General features: G+C 37.9%; 1 protein-coding gene across 6 annotated transcripts in view; it reads left to right on the top strand.

Moving 5' to 3' along the window:
• The window catches only part of BBS9 (Bardet-Biedl syndrome 9), a 622,708-nt gene that overhangs the window by 456,520 nt on the left and 144,928 nt on the right, over positions 1-21,260 (top strand). For all 6 annotated transcript variants that reach the window (XR_004321417.1, XR_004321414.1, XR_004321412.1 and 3 more), the window contains one exon: positions 17,489-17,644. The gene's annotated coding sequence lies outside the window, so the exon portion shown is untranslated. The remainder of the gene's footprint in view (positions 1-17,488; positions 17,645-21,260) is intronic.

Here is a 21,260-nt window from a genome sequence, read left to right as displayed (position 1 = left end):
CCGCCTGATGCCCAAACCACACTTTCCACCATAGCACACTATCTCCCTGTGGTATCTCCACTTGCAGCAAAGGATTTGTGTCCCAGCCTCTTCAATTTCTAGATCAGGTTTCTTAGAACACACTATTTCCCCGCTGAAACAAGAGTTATCTAGAGAGAGATAGAAGAAAGGAGAAAAATAGAAGCCTCCTAAGACTTATGCCTAAGGTGTTGTGGCTATAACAGAAAGCAGCTGTGAATCTTTCACTATGGACAAGGTGGTTTTGAGCAAGTCACTTAATCTCTCTAGTTCTACATCTTTAAGCTGAAGGAAGGGGGTCAGATGTTCTCTCTGGTTCACTCAGGCTTCAAATCTATAAGTCTGAGTGACTCAGCAAACAGAGAAAGAGAGGTGGGGGAAATATAGGTGTTGGGCTTCACAAGTAGTGTCTAATTTTGTTTTGGGGTTTATATTACAAGAATGTGTTGATTAGGGCTCTTTAGTTCAACCTGGACTAAGCAGCCTGGGTTCATACTGGAGGAGTTTGTGGATTTCATTATTGGAGCACCAAATTGGTAGGCAGCTGGGCTTCAGGAAAGAATTCTGCAGGTGGAGCACTGAGAACCCCAAGCGCCTGCCCTCACTTTTCCTGGGTCCTTGCCTCTTTATTACAAATTAATCTTCCCTGCTTAGCTGTGCAGGTGGCAGAAAATGACCATCTCTTAGATCTGATCCAAATTTGGCAGAAACTGGGTCCCACTGGGCCAATTACCAGCAGCCAGAGGGTGGGGTTATGAGGTAGGGCCAAGGAACTCCTACTCCCCTTTGTGGGTGGAGAAGAGCCTAAAGTTGATAGTAAGCCAGGTTGAGTCATTGTGGAGGATGAGGACCATGGCTCCCATTTATCTGAGGTGATGGTTCTGATGAAGAGATGTTGAAAGACACTTAGACAGCAAATGACTGAGTGGATTAGAGTGGAACCCAGATCTTAGGTTTTGGTTCTCTCCCCCTACTTAAATGTATTTTATTAGATCTCACTAGGAAAACTAATACCTTATTTGAGTAGACTCTATAATAGTTTTGAGAGACAATTCTAAGTACTAGAGGAAGGAATCTAAAAGAATTACACCCTTGCCCCTCCCCTAAAGATAAATCTTTTCCTCTGCACATTTATTTAATTGGCTCAAAGTAAAATTAAATTGAAATTGTCCCCCTCCACAGTAAGCTTTCATTCAAACTCTAGTTTTATAAGACTGTTAGAAGAGATTTTATCAAATGATTTTAGAGGTGAGCAATAAAGACATCCCACATTTCTTATAAATCTTAAACCTCACATCTCTCAGCCCTGACACTAGGCATGGGAGGTGTCATTGTGGCTTTCTTGAAGGGCCTTATATCTCTACCAGCAGGATGCGATCTTGTTCGAGGGACCCGGGCCCTTGGAGCTATGGGAGAATTTCCTTTGTGTGAAACTTAGCTCAAACATGCTCTGTCACGCTTGATGGAGCTGTTTATGGGCTACTTCCTTTCAACCTCAACCAGCAAGCCCGTGGCTGCATTTCACAAGCTATTAAAAACACGAACACTCTCTTTTTGTGTGTGTGGCATCTAACCATTTATTTTGAATATTACATATTTGGAAAAGCATTCAAAATAGAAAATGATGGCTTTGGGGGATTCTGACTATGCCTTGAGTAAACTAGATCTATAATCTGAAACATATTCACATTATGCAGGAATGATGACCATGGTCTGTTGCCACAATTTTTTTAGTACTTGAAAGCTTCATTTTTCTGTTTTCAGGGAATTATGTTTTGATTTCTGTTTTCCATAGACAGTAGCAGACACTCACCTCCCTTAATCATTCATGACCTTCCCTCACTGTTTTTATTTTGGCTCCAAAGAGTTTCTCTTTCTCCAAAAATACCCTCCAGAGCATTCAACATTTTTCTCAGTATCACTTAAACCAATACAATCTTTTGTTAAATTGCATTCTTACAGTTTATGAAACACTTTTTGGAACATTTTATCATTTGATCCTCTCCTAAACCCTGTGAAATAGTTATCATTCTCATCTCCATTTTACAGATGAGGAAACTGAACTCCAAAGAGTTCCTGAAGGGCATACAAGGTGGGATTGGTGCCCAGGGCCTCTGTCAACAAAGCATGTGCTACTTAATCTTTCATTCATTCATTCAGCAATAGTTTAGTACTAGTAATGTGGCAAACAGATAAAAGGAGTATGTTCCTGCATCTAGATGATCTAATGTTCTAGAGGCTCATGGAAGTCCAATGGAATGTGACAGGTCTTCTGGTAGGGTTAGCACCCTGGGCTTGCTTGAGGATGAGCTAACTGGGGTTGTATCTGATGTCACACTTGACTACACTGCAGGCTGTTCAAGCTCCCTGTTCCTGTGCAGCACTCCACCTGTTGTTTTTGTCAATGATGGTTGATTGCTGCAGAGCTGAGGGGGGAGGGGACTCGTTAGCCCTTCCATTTGGCTTAACTGACAGGGTCTTAACCGCAATATTGTGCCGATGACAAGACATATACACATTATGCTTTCATGTTTCTTTGCCTTTCCTTCAAACTTATTCTTAATGGCTGCTGATTCTCTTTCTCACTAGAAAGAATTGTTTCATCTCTTCTATGTTCTAGCAAGGGGTTGGCAAACTTTCTGTTACGGGTTGTGGGAGCAAGTGCAAAATAGAAAAGAAGTGTCAAAAGGCTCACTCATCAACATGCATGATCTTTGATGCAGTATTTTAAAAAAATCAAAATTAATACAAAATTCCATGAGGAACTAAGTATCAAAAATTTAAATAAAGATCAGGTAAGTTACAGTGCCATGCAGCGCCATGTAGGAGCCTGGGGCAAAAGAGATGCTGATCCTTTGCTAGAGGACTGAGATCCTCACAGGATTTGCTTTCATTTGCCCTCGTCGTTCCCAAGACGTATAGAAACTCTCGTCATCCTCTTCCTCAGCAGGTCTCCCTGGGTAATCTCTTTCTTGTAAGCATGCCTCACTGCTTTGTCCCCAACTTTGGAAAATCCAACTTTTGATTTCCAAGGAAACCTCAGAGTCTAGACAATGTCTCTGAGGCTTTTGTATAGCAAGTGGTCATTCCTGAGAGCTGGGAAGACGGGAGCTTCTGCAGCTTCCTGGATCTTAGAAGCCTGTTAGATAGTTCATTATACTTTTCAGATGTGGCGAAAAGAAGCAGGTATTTGGAGATCTCTGCCTTTATGAGTTCTTGTTTGATCCAGAGCCAGAATTCCAGCCAGAAAGGGTGAGCTTCATTCCCCTACCTTCATTTAACCTATTTTGGATTAAGGATAAATGTATTTGGTTTATTTATAGTACCCTCTTTGTAGATTTTGAAATGTATACCGATATTAATTCTTGGAAAAAAGGGTTTGGAGGGAAATGAAGCCATCCTGTTGGACATCACTTGACTCATCTGTCCACTTTGGTCTTCTTTCTGTTGATCGTTAATTAGAGAAAAGAAGACTGCTATGGTCTGAGTGTTCGTGTTCCTCCTCCCTCCCCTCCAATTCGTTTGTTGAAACCTAACCTTCAAGGTGATAGAATTAGGAGATATGACGTTTAGGAAGTGATTAGGTCGTGACGGCTCCAGAATTTGTGTCCTTATAAAGGAGACCCAAGAAAGCCCTTGCCCCTTCTACCACATAAGGTTATGACTAGAGGGTGCCATCTATGGACTAGAAAGCCCTCACCAAACACCAAATCTTCCAGTGCTATGATCCTGGACTTCCAGTCTCCAGAACAGTGAGAAATAAATTTCTGTTGTTTCTATGTCATCCAGTCTGTGGTATTTTGTCATGGCAGGCCAAAAGGACTAAGACAAAGAGTAAGAGGTGCTGGGCATCTGATGTCATGGATAAGTTGTTCAGGGTGTCCATTTCTCATCTTGGAGCCCCAGTCAGGTGAACAAAATGCTACATGATATACACAAATAAGGAGCTGGCTGTTTTCGCAAAGATTCACATCTTTGCATAAATCAACATCTTTACATAAATCAACATCTTTACATGAATAGCTCTTTCCAGCTACTCCCTCTGGCAATGGCTACCTGTGAACCCCACTGTGAAAGATTAACAGATAAAGCTTGGTCTCTTTCATATATGTTCTGCTTCTGAATTAAACCTCATGCCTGACCTTCACTGTGGAAATCCATTCCAGGCATGGTGGACTCAAGGGTCAAGGATTGCAGTCCAGTCTTTGGTCTCTGGGGTTGGGCTTCTGCAATACCTCTTGATTCACATCAGGGTAATCTTAGCATTTTGCCTTGTTGAGCAACCCATGGTCCCACCACTGCTTAGAGAGTTTCAGCTGGCATTTTATATAGAGTTTTCTGAACCATAAATTTGAACTATAGTTTGTGCATTATGACCTTACAATGGAAGAGAGTACTTTAAATCAAGAGTCTCTAAGAAATTCAGCATGCATCTGTATATCTTTGACAAATGTGTAGACTTAAAAATTATTTATGAATTTCTCTTACAATATTAAGACATATTGATTTTGTAAATAACAGTGATATATGGTTTTCTGGAAGACCAAGGATGATAAAGCAAAATAGATGCTTCATGCGATCATCTGCATAATCATGTTAATATATAATTCATTTGGGGGGGGGAAATAAGCATTCTTCCTTGATACTGGAATATATTCAGCACGTTCTTCATGTCGAAGTTATCTATCTTTGAGTTATGCTTCAGAGCAAAATCTGATTGACTTTACAAAATGGACCAGCACATAAATGTGCACTTCTAATACTTACAAGAGACTCTTCACTCTCTGAAATGTAACAGCACTGCAGTTAAGCCAAGTGACTAAGATACCCCCCAAAGTTAGGAGAACTAGAAGGACTGATACAGGTAATACCCTAGAGTTCTAAATGGCGCTCCCCCAAGGGTAACACACCAGTGAGAAGGACAGGTTTACCAGTGGGAGGGAACAGCTTGTCCTGTAGGCTCTGGCAAGCTGAAAACAGTAGTGCAAGAAGTACTCCCACCATCAAAAAAAAAAAAAAAAAGTACAGAAGAAAAAAGGTGGCTCTGCTCTCATGCTCACAATATCCCCTTGACAGTTTCTGCCATTGCTCATTATACTTCTATGACTTGATAGATAAAGCCAGTGCTGTCTTATGTGATGCCACAACCATTCCTGCCCCTTGGCCTTTCTGTCTGCCCTTTTCTCTTCCTGTGTTTTTAGAATAAATGTCCCTTTCCAGTTGTCTTGTGCTTATCTTCAGAATGACTCCCACAAATTGCCCACAGATTAAACAAGAAACAGCTTTTTTTTCTCCAAGCCTGTTCTTTGGCACAGATAGCTGAATTGATGTGTGCCCTGAGCCTACCTGTTTTGAAATGCATGGCAAATGAGGATGGGGAGCCATCAACCAATTCTAAACTCCAGCTATGACTCCTACCCACCAGCCCCCTATTTTACCACTGAGAATTAGGACTGGGGGAGGGAAGCTTCCAGAATGAGGCAAAGTGAAGCTATAAGAAAATTTACACTCGTAGTATTATCTTCTGTGTGGTGGACAGGAGGGGTGATTTGTAGGAGATGATCACACGTTTGTTTAACTTTTAAAAAGCTGACCAAAGGGTAATGCAGTATCCAATCAATATTCTTGAGAAGGATTTCCAGTCGGTGGAAGTGAGCCTGGTTCCTAGGTTTCCTCCCACTTAGTGGGGTCATCTCAAGAAAAGACTGATGTGTTTGGTGAGATGGCTGCATTCATAGAGGGAAGTGACCTTTAGTCTTCATTCATTGCTTTCAACATGAATTTCCCCTCAAGTTAATAATTTTTCAGAAACTTTAATAGTGTTTGAGAATCTCTCCCTCCTTGGGAGGCATTGCCACATGCAGGGTAGAATGGGGGCTTTGGAATAGCAGACCTGGCCTCAAACTTTGTTCAGATGCTTACTATCTTTGTGAACTTGAGCAAATTACTTAATTTCTCTGAGCCTCAATTTTCCCATTCCATCTGTAAAATGGGTAGGATAATTCTACCTTGTTCAGAAGAATGTTGTAAGGATTAAAGGAAATAATTTATATAATGAGATCAACACTCCTTTGCTCTCTTACACTCCTCTCCCCTTTTAAATGCTTCTAAATGATGATTCTGGAAAAGAAAAAAAAGATGATCTGACTAACCAAATAATAACGAAATTTCCGAGTGAGCTTTGTTTACTATCGTTACAAATAAACTTATATATTTAATATTTTAAAGGGGAAGGGGGAATAGTTTAAAAAAACTAAGCCATGAATCTAGCTTGCTTTGTTTAAAAATATTTTAGTTTTATTTATCTGTTTATATCCAGCTTTGCTATTGTAGTCAAGGGGCTTCCTCTCTGGCAGCATGTGCCATTGGACTGAGTATGTGCTGTGTTTAGTATTCGCATCCTTTAGACAGCTAGAACATTAGGGAAATGTACCAGTTCCCATCAAAATACATTGCCTGTTTTTAAAAACGTTTCTGGCTTGATAAATCAAGAAGGGAGTCCAAGAAACTTGGATGCAGCCTGGGGACTTTTGGCAAAGAAACCCCTATTCCAGTTTGGAACTGTGTACAAGCAGAGAAAACACTTGTCCCAGGTGCCCTTTCTCTTTGTGCCTGGCCTTTACTGCAGAGAAAGGCATTGTTTAGAATCCAGTGTGGTTTTTTGGGGGGAGGGGTGGTCATACTTGCCAGAATAGTCAAATCTTGAAGATTCTGGATCAGGAATCTGTGAAATATATGTGAAAGTCATCTCAAATCTCAAAAAGTCTTATTTTTAACCTCTGATTTCAATTTTCCCTCATATCAAGCTATTTTTAAAACTCAAAGTTTTAAATGAAATACCTAGGCATAAGATTTTCTCCTTTACTTTCACTTGACAAACACTTGACCAGGAAATAAAGCCCAGCCAGGGAACAACAAGCATCAATAAGCCTGGATTTATGTCCAGCTCTGCCCTTACTAGCTGTATGACATTTAACAAGTTGCATAACTTCTCCCATCCTCAGCTTCCTCATTGGTAACCTGACAATAACAAAAGCAACAGAGACAAATTACTTACTTTCCAGTTAATATGTAAAAATAATTTATTGGTTGAATATTAATATTTTCTGCATCTGGCTGTTCAAATACTAGTTATTACAACTTTTAATGCACTGTAAAGGTGTTTTAAGAAGAATATTTGTTTAAAAATCTTGTTTTGTAACTTCTAGGATGGTTTAGCAACTTTTAATATATTCTAATGTTTTCTTTGTTTGCTTTTGAGATTCCTTATATTTAGAATTTATTTAAAAGGCATTGAAAATGAATTAAGTCATTTCAGTCATATGAAAACAAATTAAGTTAGAAATAAAAGGTAAAATAAACTAAAAGAATTATCAGGACAAAATCAACAAAAGTAAAATATGAGTGAAAATAATGCCCATTTTTGCCTCTCTAGCCAGTATTTCTGGAAATTTTATTGCACAATGATTTAATTTATTTTTGCACAATTTTTGCTAGATATTCCTGAGGAAGTCACTCATAGGTTATTTTTAACAATGGAATGTGGAATAAAAAGCTAAGAAATATTTGTCTAGACTATTTCTTGTTGTTTGAACATCCCAGTAGGCCTTGTGCCTTTTTCTCAAGTTCGTTACTGTGCATCTAGATCGTGCAGGTCCTTTTATTTTAAGAAAGGCAAAGTTGGCGTGACTACTAGAAAATGTGTTTACATTTTTTCAAAAACACAGTACTTAGAAAGTGGTGAAATATCTAAAGAAATTAATTAAAATTAAAAACTCTTAGTAAGAATCAGAAAATCATTCTGGGTTACACAGACATCACCAGTACATGAATCACTGATCAGAAACAACCATTTCTGGGTCATTTTACTTTCAATCAGTTCACTTAGAACTGGACATTAAAATTTTAAACTCACAAAAAATATTGCTAGACAAACAGGGTAGGCAGAATTGGTTAAAAATAAATAAAATATTTGAAAATGAGCAATCTGGAAAATGGACAAAAAAATGACAAATACAGATAAAATTTTGGATTGCTCTCCAAAGTAAAAAATCTGAAAAATGCATAAAAACTCATAAAGAGCACCAACACTACTTAATGATACATCAAAATGACAAATAATATATCAGAAAAATCTATGTCCAGAAATACTCATTTTTACCTGATTAATCACTTGGCCAATTTGTTATTTCAGGTAATTTGTTTAAAAATAATTCATGTATAGTAATAATTTCCTACCTTGTAAGATGGTGAATGAGGAGGAAAATAGTTGTTTGTAAAGTGACTGGATCAAAATAGACACTTAATAAAGCATAGTTCTCAATATTTTTTGAGGCTCAAAAAACTTAATAGCTTACCAAAAAAAGTATAACAAATTGAAATAAACTTAAGGATTTGAGGATTGTTGGAGAATAATTTCTACAAATTCTCTTTTACTCAGCATGTCTGATGTTTGGGTATGTAATGAAACTGTCCTGTTGGGCAGAAAGAAAATACATATACAGGTGATTCAATTCTAAAATAGATTGATTTGTCAATTTATGCAATTAGTATTTGGTAAGCCTTGTTAGAGAAGATACAAACAGGCTCACCAGCTAGCAGGCTGTTTCCTGTACTCTCCTCCTGGCCATCCTGCTGTTGGCTCATGGAGACCAGCACTGCACTGTGAACAACAGCACCTGGTGTTACATGCAATAATACCAGAATCTTTGGTTATATTCCTATTTAGTGATACATGCAGACATATGTATCAGTGGAGCTAAGTTATATCTCATGATTCTTCTTCCTGTTTTTTTTTTGTAACTTTGCTTTTTCTATAGGTAATAATTATCTTACTCCCTCTCTAGAGAGGACTGTCTTTGGGCCAGTTGCCCAGTTGCTACCCTGGGAATTCCCTCTGTTATGCTCCTGTCTGTTGTATCATCTGATTTCTAGATTCTGTTTCTCCCTCTTTTTTAGCTTACTCTCTTATTTTGGTGAAATGTATCCTTTGGTAACTTCCCAGGGAAAAAGGGTACATTTGAGACTTTGCATGCCTTAAACTATCTTTATTTTATTATTGTGCTTGATTTATGGTTTGGCAAGGTATAAGATTCTTGAAATTTTTTTCCTCTCAGCATTTTTCAGGGCCTAATATTGCCTCTGATATTGTTATGAGAAGGCTGATGTTATTCTCTTTTCTAGTCCTTTGTATATAACTTTTTTCTTCTCTGGAAGCTTTTAAGGTCCTCTCTTTAATGTCAGTGTTCTGGTAGATTCATGGTAATATGCCTTGGTGGAGTTTTTTCTTATTTTTTTCCCAATTATGCTGGGCACTCAGTGGGTCCTTCCAATTTAGTGTCTGGGAAATTTTTCTTATATTATTTCTTTGATAATTTTCTTTCTGCTGCATTCTCTAGTCTCTATTTCTGGAAATTGGACTTCCTGAATAAATTCTCTATCTTATTTTTTCCATTATATATCCTTTTGAGTTTTTGTTCTAGTTTTGGGGAGATTTATTTGACTTGACATTTTAACTTTTTGCTGACTGAAAAGATTTAGCTGTTACACTTTTAATATTGAAGAACTCTTTCCTTTTCTCTGATTATTTCCCTTATATAGCAACCTGTTCTTGTTTCACGGTTCCTTTGAAATGGTCTACTGCTTCCTGCACTGTCTCAGTAATCTCTGAGTTCCCTTTTGTTTATTTGTTTTAGTTTCCCTGTTCATCTTGGAAGCTTTCTTTAAATGTTTAGTAATCCTTGGCTATCTTTTCATGGGTGATAAATGGTTTACTGAAAAAAAAAAAAGCTAACTAGAAGTTTGTGTGATGCTTCACAGTAATGTGATCTAGTTGTTAACAGGCCCCAAACCCAGATCTCAGTATCTTTTCAGTGGGATTGTACCTCAGAAGAATCTTCCAATTTCCTGCCTTTATGTTTGACTGCTGGTGTTCAGAGGTGTGTGGGAAAGGGAGCCTGGGGGGTGTCATTGTTCAGTGTTCAGACTTTGACTTAATACTTATTTTTAGTCTGATATCCTTGTTTCAGGAGCCTCTCTAATTCAGTTTCTCCAGAGACCATACCATCTGTCTCTGATGGGGAAAGGGTTTCAGTAGATAAGGATGGAACCTGGAATCATAACTGACTCTAGAGGGAGGGCATAGCTCAAATGGTAGATTGCATGCTTAACGTTCATGAGGTCCTGGGTTCAATCCCCAGCACCTCCTCTAAAAACAAACAAAAAAACCTAATTCCCCCTAACAAAGAAAACTAAAAAAAACAAAACAAAAAGCAAACGCCCCCCCCCAAAAAAAACCTAGAAGAACTTAAAAAAAAAAGGAAAATACTAAAAAAAATGTTCTCCTTAAAAAAAAAAATAACAGACTCTAACCTGAACTTTAAATAACCCTCCTGTTTTCATCCTTCCTCCTCCCCACTGCCTTCATGGTGTTTCCAGTGCCTGAGCATTTCCAGCATTTCACAGTGACTCAGCTTGCTTCTCATCAATAGCGCCATCCAGAGGCACTTATTCTGACCCTCTTGCACCCTATTGGGTCCATCCTCTTTCTCTATCTATGTATTGCATTAGAAGGTTTTAGATGTCTCTTAATACTCCTGAAGACAGAATTTGTGTTTCTGTTTCTCATTCTGCTTACTGTTTGGGAATAATTTTTGAAAGGATAAGGAGATCGGAATGTCCTTTCACTGTATCATCTTTAAATGTGAAGACTCTGGTATTAACTTTTACATCAGAATATTGCAGAAATGGAACATTGCTTTCTCTGACTCCAGATACAATTTAATACCTGAATGCTAAAGAAACCAAACAAATCCTCTTTCCTCCTTTTACAATAATTAGGTTTGGTTTTCATGGAATTTTGAACTTTTGACTCTATGTTTAGTTGCCTTAGACCGTCAACATTAAGTTAGCCAAAGATGCCAAGTATTTCTGGGAGGAGAATGGTGATGAGGTAAATAAGGGCCTCCTGGTCAATGGGCCCTTCACTGTGTGGGTCTCTCTTTAAGGTCAGTGCCCCATGCTGCTCATGATAATTTAAAAAATTTGAGGCTCTTCATTTTTGCTTCCAATCTCTTAATCTGGTGCAAAGCAAAAATTATTGGCCTTCTAATTATTTCAGAGTGTGAATCCTGATTGTTCCTTATGCACTGTGTGAACTTGAATGAGTTAAACAATTTTGCAAACTCAGTGTCTTCTCCCATAAGCTGGGGAAACTAATATCAGAGTTATTGATAATATTAAATGAATTAAGAAGTTAGTTCACTTATTTATTTAACAAACATTTCTTAAACTCCTTTTAAGTGCCAGGAATTATGCTTGGTGATGCAAAGACAGGTAAGCCAGAAATCCTTGATAACAGTTTATTAGGTGAGGGGGTGGGGGAAGCACAGGAATGATTATTAGGATAGAGAGTGGAAGTGCTGGGATGGAGGCCTGTGTTGTGGGAGCACAGATGATGAGCAGCCCAGCCCTGGGGGCTGGGAACATGTCAAAGATTGCTTTCGAGAGGGTGGCACCTGAGACTTGAGAAGCAGATCTTAAGAGAAGAGTAGGAGTTACCCAGGTGAAGAGAAAGTAAAAGAATATTCCATGTTAATGAGACAGCATAAGCCAAGATTACAAATATGAGAATCAACATTGAATGGGACAGTGAAAATGATTCAGTTGATGAATTGCCTCAGAATGACTCCGACACTCCAGAAATGTTAGTCACCTCCCTCTCTTCCGCCCCTACATGTGGTTTTATTAGAAATTAAAGGGCTTCTCAAATCTTGGAGTCAAGATGTAGAGGTGTCTGCCGTATGAGTCAGGAATAGGCACTGCAGGATGTGTGTGTGTGAGTTTGAGTGTGTGGTGTGTGTGTTGGTGAGCTTGTGCTTTGTCATCTATGGCTGATTTTATATAGGTTTCTTTAAGAAGCCAATTTCTTCCTCTTTGCTGTTCAGTTTGACCCCTACCAGCAGTATATTAGATTAGAGTATAATCTGATATGCATGTATGCATTATACACACAAAATATATACTAATGTGGTCTATTAGGTTACACTCTGCTGTACTTCTCTATGAACTCTGTGTATAATTCTCTAAGAAAACAGCTGTCATGTTCTGTGAAAATCCTTGTACTCAGACTGGTACCACAAAAGGGACTTTTTTTTTTAACAGTGAGCTAGGTTTGTCTATTTCTGAATTTTCTAAAAAGGTATTCCCACAAAGGGCTGCAATGGAATTGAAACATAACCCTATCATTTGAGGCATGTTCAGAATTCTAGCTCAATATTAAAACTCCCCTGTTGAGGTTAAGATGAGTTTTTCTAATTAGATCATTCATAAAAGGGGATGGATTAATCACGTACAAATTCTCAATCTCCTTTTTTAGGATCAGAGATGATTTGACATGGACAGTATGTGAGTTGCTATATTAGTTTTTCTGGCTTTGCTTAGTTTTCCATGGGGAGCACAGTGTGGCTAGGTCATTGCTGAGCTTAATTAATTTCAGAATAGTGGTAAACATTTTCTCCCATGAAGTGTATCTATAAAACGATAATGAAAATAATAGAAATAAATATGGCCTCCTTCATAGTTAGTCTCATGCGAGAGTGGATTCTGGTGCCTATGCTGCCTTCAGATCTGAAGCATGATCTATTGGATATTCTCAATTAATTTCATCCTTTTAAGGATGAATTCCACTGTGTAAACCTCACAACCATGTTGTGTGAATAAAGCACGAAGTATTTTAATTTATACATGAGGTGTCACTGTAAAGTAGTAAGAATCATTTTCTTGGATGCCTTGCAAAAAAATGGTTCTGAAGGTAGTTTAAAGAAGAGTTTCAGAAAAAATTTTAGCATTAATTGAATCACTTTTTAGTTCATTCTTTGATCATATTTTGGTCAGACATCTATTAAGGACCTATTAGTATTATTCTGGTCCTCTATTAGGTACTAGGGATAAAAACCATGAGTGAGACTGTAGCCTGTTCTGTGATGAGTTTTCAATCCACTTTGGATGGTGGGAATGGAGTAAGCATGGAAGAAACACACAAAATACAGTATGATAAATGCTATAGTATTAGATAGAGTCTATGTCTTATATATATTATATATTATTCAATAGTGACCAATTCGTGGGCTGTTAGGGAACACTGCATGGAGAGAATAAGGATCTCTCCCAGAGCTGACTTCCCTGAAGAACAACACTGTGTTGTGAAGCTCTAGGTTCTGTCTTCTTTTAAAAGACAGTATCATCATATTGCAGATGTATTTACAGTGACAGAATTGTACTGGATATTAGAATTTAAGTGGTAAATCTATGGAAGGGAAGATTTCTGGGTAAATTAGAAAAGAAAGTCATCTGCTCCATTTCTTTTAGAAGTAGTAAACTCTGTGGTTCTTTTTCTAAGATAACAATGAACATGAAAATCTTTTCAGACTGTTCAAGTAAGAGTTGCAATTGTCATTATTTCTACCTGTATCCATTAGTGCTTTAAGTCAGCTCTTAAACACAAGGTTATCAAAATGATTAATAATGGTCCTTTTTTCTTATCACAGAGAATTTACCAGTTGAGACTAAAGGAAAGATTGAAATGATTGAAAAGCACATTTTACTGCATATTTTAGGGAAATGCTATTTTATTACTTTGAGGTAAAACAGAGAAGCAACAACCCATGTGCCAAGTGAAAAGAGTTAAAAACAATTCTAGATTCTTTGTTTACTCTTATTGATCTTGTTTTCATCATTTCATTTCTTTTTACATCACTTCCTTCTTTTTTCTTTTTTTTATTGAAGTGCAGTGGATTTACAATGCTAGTTTCATGTGTACAGCAAAGCGATTCCGTTATACATATACATATATGTTTTAAGATTCTTTTCCATTTGCTCATTACAAGAAATTGAATATAGTTCCCTGTGCTATACAGTAGGTTCTTGTTGTTTATCTGTTTATATATAGTAATGTGTATCTGTTCATCCCAAACTCCTAATCTAGTCTGCCCCCCTTCCCCACTGGTAATCACAGTTTGTTTTCTATGTCTGTGAGTATATTTCTGCTTTATAAATAAAATTTGTATTTTTTTTTTAGATTCCACATATAAGCAGCATCATATGATATTTATCTTTCTCTGTCTGACTTACTTCACTTAATATGATAATCTCTAAGGTTCATCCTACTCAACTTTCCTGTGCAGAGATAAAAAGTTGTCTTGAGCTAAGATAAATGTAACAAAATTCACAGTTTATTCATTGATCATAACCTTTGGAGGTGAAATATTGCCTTCTAGCCAACACCAGAATTGGTTGCAAGTAGTGCTAGGTCCTGGAGGCATTAAAAAAAGACACACAAAACCTACGTCCTTCCATAAAGAAAAGAAAATCTAGCTAGAGTGGCAATCATTTCATGATCCTGCCAGACTCATGTTAAAAAGCTTGCGGAACCTATGACTCTCACGCACAAACTCTTAGAATATTGAAACTCTGAGAAACCTTTCAAAGTTGACTTAAGTTAGTAGGATTTATTCAATCTATTAACTACTCAGTGCAGACCTAACATTTGTCAAGCACTGAGTTTAGTGTTGAATATATTTCCACAAAGACTTGGTTCTTGCCCTCATGGAATGAATGTATGAGTAGATTGAAAAGATACTTGTGTTAGGCATGGTTTATGCTTCTTGTTAATGAGGCAACACACATTAAAATTCAGTTTTAGAGAAGGGTGGTTTCTGGGGCAGATGGTGCTGAAAAAAGTAGGTATAATGATCCTGACCTTCTAAAACCACACCCAGTTCATCAAACTGATTTGTTTGAATCTGCAAATCTCCCAGGATGGGCCAGCTAAGTTTACGTGTGACTACAGCTCTGATGTTGCCTCCTGAGATGCTATTGAATTTCAGGGCCTGAATTCTGGCCTAAGAAGTGAATGTTTATAATTACATATTTTCACATATGTTTTCCTGACTGCTGTATAGTTTGGACATTATTTATATACATGCTGTATAGGAAAAAAATACACTTGACAAGAAAATTAACTAAAAGATTTTGATGTTAAAAATGACAGACAGACCTGGGGCCTGAAATCTAGTGAGAGAGGTAGATAGTGAAGGGTCAACCAGGCTGGTCTTCAACATTAAGGGGGAAAAAAATCTCCTCAGTCGTGTCTCTAGCTCTATAAGCTAGTTCTTCCACAAACTCACCGTACATAAAACCTAACATTCTTTGCAAGTCTCAAACAATAGACGCTGTAGGAAGACTACATCACTGTGCATGTTTTTGGTCAGGAGAAGGCATATTTGTGAATAGGCTGGCCTGCAGCAGTTTTCTGCTTGTGCAGTTGTGTGATTGACAAGTACAAACTGTTCCTCTAGTGGCAGCATAATTAGGTATCATGGTTGCTATGTGTGGTACACGTGGCCACCAGCCTGAGTGAGGTGTTCTTGAGTCGGGGAATTGGTGAGGCCGATTTTCAAGGTGTTCCTTCCTTTGTTCCCGTTAAACCTCTTTCTTACAGAGTCTGTCAGAAAGACAAGCTTTAAATTGAGAAAGATTATGCTGAATCCCACTCAGTAAGCAAGGAGATAATGATGTAACACTCTTGCGACATGCTTTGGACTCAGTTTGCTGATTCCTCACTGGAAGATGTTTGGTAAATCTTGGGAGGCCAAAAGAAGTCCAGAATACTCCCCAAGTCAGCCTGTAACTGAACTCTTCTTGTAGCAAATCTAGATGAAAGACCCTGAGTTGTTAAATTGTTTTTTTCTTGCCAAACACTCCTTAGAAGTTAAAGATTGAAAAGTGGAAACAGGAGCACAGGCCATAAAGCCCAGGAGGGCTGGAGGTTTAATAGCTGGCACTAGGGAGATGCCAGGGCAATGATTAAAAGGATTTTGTTGCAATTCCCCACCGTTGTTTTAATTTTCATTAAATGGCAGATCCACAGTTTGAATCCCTTCTTACTCACCTGTCACCTACTCTACCTGCTCTATAATCTTCTCCCATGGTCAAAGATTAATCTCAAGGGGAAAGGGGTGGTCATAAGGTGGCTTTACCTTAGGGTTTGTCTTTACTTTCTACACGTTTGACCTCTGACATAATTACCTTTTCTAATTTAATCAACATATGGAATTACTTTTTCTAAACATGACTGAGAGGTCAGCGTTTGTGTTTCCTTTAATAAGATTACAAAACTTAAAGTTGAGAGAGAATTTTCCTCATGTGATTAAAAAAAATTCCTGAGAGTTTTTTGATTTATTAGCGTTGTTCTGAATGCAAAGACTTGAGCACAATGTTTTAATTCTCATTAAATGCCTATGTATAATTTTAACTATTCTTCATTTGATAGTTTACAGCCACAGGAGACATTACCTAGTGTGCTGGTCCCAGTTCCCCATTTTAAACATGGGGAAATTTATTTATAAATATTCTGGCAGTTGTTTTTAGATTTTATTTTGCTCTAAATATCCAAATATAAGTATATATTTAAAAACAAATGCAAAATGCAATATGAAAGTATCTGCTCAAATTCATTTTATTAGAATAGTTTGTGATTCTCTGATATATGTAGAGAAATCTAAACTTGCAATAGCAGCTGATCTGGAGGGGATTTTTTTGCAGTAGAGCAGAATTCTTCACTTTAATAAAATAACTTTCCACAGAGTTGATTTAAGTAGCATTCCCACCCAGTTCGTTTAACAGAGGATTATAAATATGAAAAATTCCTAAGCACTTTGATGTACATTTAACTTCTTAACATTTCTACTGAATGAAGTAAGGCATTTGTATATTTGTCTTTCATTCAACAGATATTTTTTGCATACTTTCAATGTGAAGAACGCTGGACAGAATGTAGGCACAAGAATCCTTAAATGAGGGAAGCAGGAGGATCAAAGTCAGGGAGACAGAAGGAGGGAAACTGAGGTTGGAATGATGTGCTTCAGAGAAGGAGGAAGGGGTCACGAACCAAGGAATCTGAGCAGCGTCCAGAAGCTAGGAAAAGATTTTGCAGTTTTTATCCATAATTTGGCATTGGCTTAATGCAGCTATAACTCTATCCCACATGCTGGCTATTCAGAGTTGTAAGGGAATTTCTTTCAATGTTCATCCATCTCCAGATTTAAATGTATAAAGGAACACAAATCATCTTCCTCATGGCCCAGAGAGGAGGTGTGTTTCATACTGTGTTCTCACTACTGTATAGTTCCCCCTCAAACTGCATATCTACCCTTGACACTGTCTTTCATGGAGCAAGAGAAGGGTTTATCTGTACTGCACTGAACTAGTCTGTTATAAAGTATCTTATAAATAATAAGAGCTGTCTTTTCTTCTCCCAAGGTAAAGGCTAGTTATCACAGCCCTGGAACAGTGCACATATACAACAGTTAGATGAAAAGTAAAGGGAATCCTTTTTTTTTCCTTAAGTGCTTGGAGTTCTTCTGATGAAAATTCCACCGAATAAGAACGTAAATTTTGTTTTCTTTTGCAGCCTGAAGAGTGTTGTCAAAGTAAGATGAACTTGGACTCAGCCAAAAGCACATCATCCTGGGGTCCTGGAACAACTCTCTGAACTTCTTTCCATTGAGTGCTTGAATTTGAACGCAAAGGTAGCTCAAGAAGACATCTGAAGACAGCACTTTGGAAGGTAGTTAACTTGGGACTGCCAAAAGATTGGCCACGTGCTGAGCTAGTTCAGAGATAGAAACTCAAATGAAGTCAACTTTTCCCCTCTTGGCATCATTTGTAGTGATAAGGAGTTAAGTTTGCTTATTGCCTCCTGGCCTATCCCCAGCTTGTAAGGGAATTTAGTTTCACAAAAGCAAATTTAGAGAAAACAGAGTTGCATTAAAAAAATAACAGTCCCTTTAGATTTGGGTCATCTCGAAGATTCAGTTTCAAGAGTGTTTTAGTGTAAACACATTTCTAAGATGTGCTAAGGCCAGTTGATATAGTCCTTTGGGGAGAAACCAAATGTGCCCAAATAAAATAGGGGTAAATGCCATAGAGAAGTTCTCATGAAAGATGAACTATTGTGATTTTTTTTTAACTATCAGCTTTGGCCAGAGATTCAGCAAAGATAGCTCAAGATAAAGGAGGACAAAGATTGAATCCTAATACTTTTTATTAAAACACACTCAAAATTATGTAAAATAATCTTTGCATCTTCACAAGGGAGTCAGCTGTGGTTTGTGCTCTCTGATGTCACTTATGCACATCCCAGCAAGAGTCTGGTGTAAGTAGCCAGCACCAGTCCCAGGGTGAGTGGCATTGACAGTGCAGCTCCAGATCCATTCTACTTTTCCCCTCTGTGCTATCTTTAGAAAAGGTGAGGGATGGCCATCCCTCTCTGTCTAGTAGGGACAGTCAGATATTCACAGGTATTCTTGAGTTAAGATGGTCTATGTTTATCCAATTTTAATTCAGGAAACACTTACTGAACTCCTTTCATTTAGCAAACGTTTACTGTACTTTTCTTTGTATTGTGGCTGTAGGGATTAATCATGGTCTCTTTCCTCAAGGATTTCACAGTCTCTTGAAGGAGTCACATCAGTAACCCAGCAGTAACCATGCTGAAGTAACATAGGGTGCTGGGGAGTCCATGGGTAGGCAGATTATTCATCGTGGTAGTGGGGCACAGGGGGAGGTCTCCAACTAAAGTGTCCAGAGAAGGTCACACTGGAGCTGACTCTGCTACTCTGAAATGTAAATGAATTACATAGAATAAGCCCCAAACCTTACTTCCCAGTGGGAAACATTTGTCTGTCTTACTAAGTGTGAACTGTGACTCAAACATAATAATGAGTCTGGATATTATTTTACTGGTTTCCCATTCCCAATCCTGCTTCTTCCTCCTTTTAGTTCAGGGTGTTAGATACACACTAAAACAAGTTAGATATCTCAAGTGTCAGAGTGCCATTTTAGAGCTCATGACTACACTGGTGGAGTCTATTTTCTCAGGGGAAATAATTTGCAAGAATTATTATAATCATAAAGACACCTTCACTTGTACTATGGCTCTTAGAAAGTACTTTAATGCAGGTGATGTTATTTGGCTAATACTCAACTTATCCTTTCAGTGACTAGAATCAGTCTTTCCCAGACAAAATTCCAGGGCCATAACCCACTGTTAAGGGCTCACTTGTGTCAACCTCAATTCATATGTTGAAGTCCTGGATTGAGTCATGCTGCAGAAATGCTGTGTCATGCTGCAAAAATATTTAGGTGAGTCTCAGAGCAATAGATTACCAATAGATTACGTGGGTACTCACTGAGAAGGATAAACTACATTTGATAATGTCTTACCATTCATCCATTAATCTGAGTAATTTGGCAAGTGGGAAGAAGATATAAAAGCATCCCATTTTATGTAAATTCACATTTTCCCACAGACTTTATAGACAACACAGAATCAAGATACAGTTGTAACTCATTATAATTCTAACCTTAAAATTAGAACCTGCAGCATGTACAAATTCCAGTCATATTGTGTCAACCCCAATCCATAAGTTGAACCCCAAAATGTGACTATTTGGAAATAAGGTCATTGCAGATGTCATTAAGAAGAGGTCATCCTGGAGTAGACTGGGTTCCTAATCCAATAGGACTACTAGCCTTATAAAAGGTGAAATTTGGATGCCAACACTCATAGAGGGAAGGCAATGCGAAGAGACACACGGAGGAGATGGCCGTCTACAAACTAAGGAGAGAGGTCTGGGACACATCCTTCCCTCACAGCCATCAGAAGAAATCAGCCTTGCACACTCCTGGTTTTGAACTTTTAGCCCCCAGAACTGTGAGACAGCACATTTCTGTAGATTAAGCCACTCAGTCTGTGGTACTCTGTTGGTCAACCAAGACTCCCACCAACTCCGGCATCACGGCTTCCAGCAGAGAGAATACAGGTCTATTGAAGTGTTGCCCCAGCCAGTCAAGAGCCCTTCACCTTCCTCTGTGCCACCAGCAGGAATGGGAGTCTTCTTCCCAGAGATGCCAAGCATGAGTTGGGAATTCAGTATGGCCCGGCATGAGGACCTTGTGTCTTCTAAAAATGGTATTGGAGGAGGATAAGAACTGACAGATTAGCTTTCTTTTATTTTGTGGAATGTTGGATAGGGAAGAAAAAGAGAAAGAAACAGCCCTCAGGGCACTTTAATAATTCTTACTTTTAACCAGCTGTGAAAGAATTCACAAGTTATTGACAGGATATTTTTAAGGAGAGAAGGTATTTTTTTGTGGATTTCCTTTTCAAATGACCAAAAAAAAAAAAAAAAAAAAAAAAAGAACACCCACCACCAAACCCTTCACTTTATTTTCTTAAAGATTTGTAACACTCTATAATCTTCATCTCAACTCTCTTTTTTTTCCCCTCTAAATTTCAACACTTAATGATCAATATTCTTTAATCCCATGCCTAATTGTTACTAATTGCCCAAGAGGCACATAATTTACTTTCCCTGATTTGCAAAAGACATGTGTATTTGTCTAAGGGACAGATTATAACATAATTATACTTTCTATTTTATAATGTGATTAGCTATTAGTAGTAATAAAGTCTATGCATATAGTCATTATTTGAATTTTGAAAATGACCGAGTAGGAAGCAAGTTGGAAAGAAATGTGGTATCTAGAAAGTGTATTGGACTTGGAATAAGAAAACCTGAGTTTAAATGCAAGCTCTGACTCCTACCTCTGAAACTGTGAGCTGCTCCTATAACCTCACTGAACATTGTTCAAGACTATGAGATAGTGATCTCCTCCATATGTTTATTCTGAGAATTAAAATTAGATAATGTACATCATATCATCTGGCATGATGCCTACACATAGGTACATCCTAAAAAATAGCTAATGGGAATTTGTGAACTTGAAAGCTATACTAGAATAATAAATGGATGTTATTTACATTCTAGTTGTTCTGTTTTTTAAATAACATGTTTCTTCTCCAATTTGAAAGCTTCTTAAAATTAAGTACAAAGAACATAACCTATAATCTATAATCTATTTTTCAAGGCACCTAGTTTTAGGATGTCATTTAATACTTACTGAGGGCTTGCTGCGTACCAGAAAGTATTCATTATCTATTCTCTCATCTGGTCCTTATACAAACCTGAGTAGGGAGACACCATTACTTCCATGAGGAAAGAGGAAACTGAGGCTTAGAGAGTAAGTGCAAAGTCCCAACTAGGAAGGGAGGGAGCTTATCCAGGAAGGGGCTCAGGGCCGAGACTGAGCTCTTAACCTCTGCACTAGGCTGCCTCCCC

The sequence above is a fragment of the Camelus ferus genome, chromosome 7 (genome assembly GCF_009834535.1).
Source record: "Camelus ferus isolate YT-003-E chromosome 7, BCGSAC_Cfer_1.0, whole genome shotgun sequence".
Taxonomy (NCBI): Eukaryota; Metazoa; Chordata; class Mammalia; order Artiodactyla; family Camelidae; genus Camelus; species Camelus ferus.
This window is presented reverse-complemented; position numbering and strand designations above follow the sequence as displayed.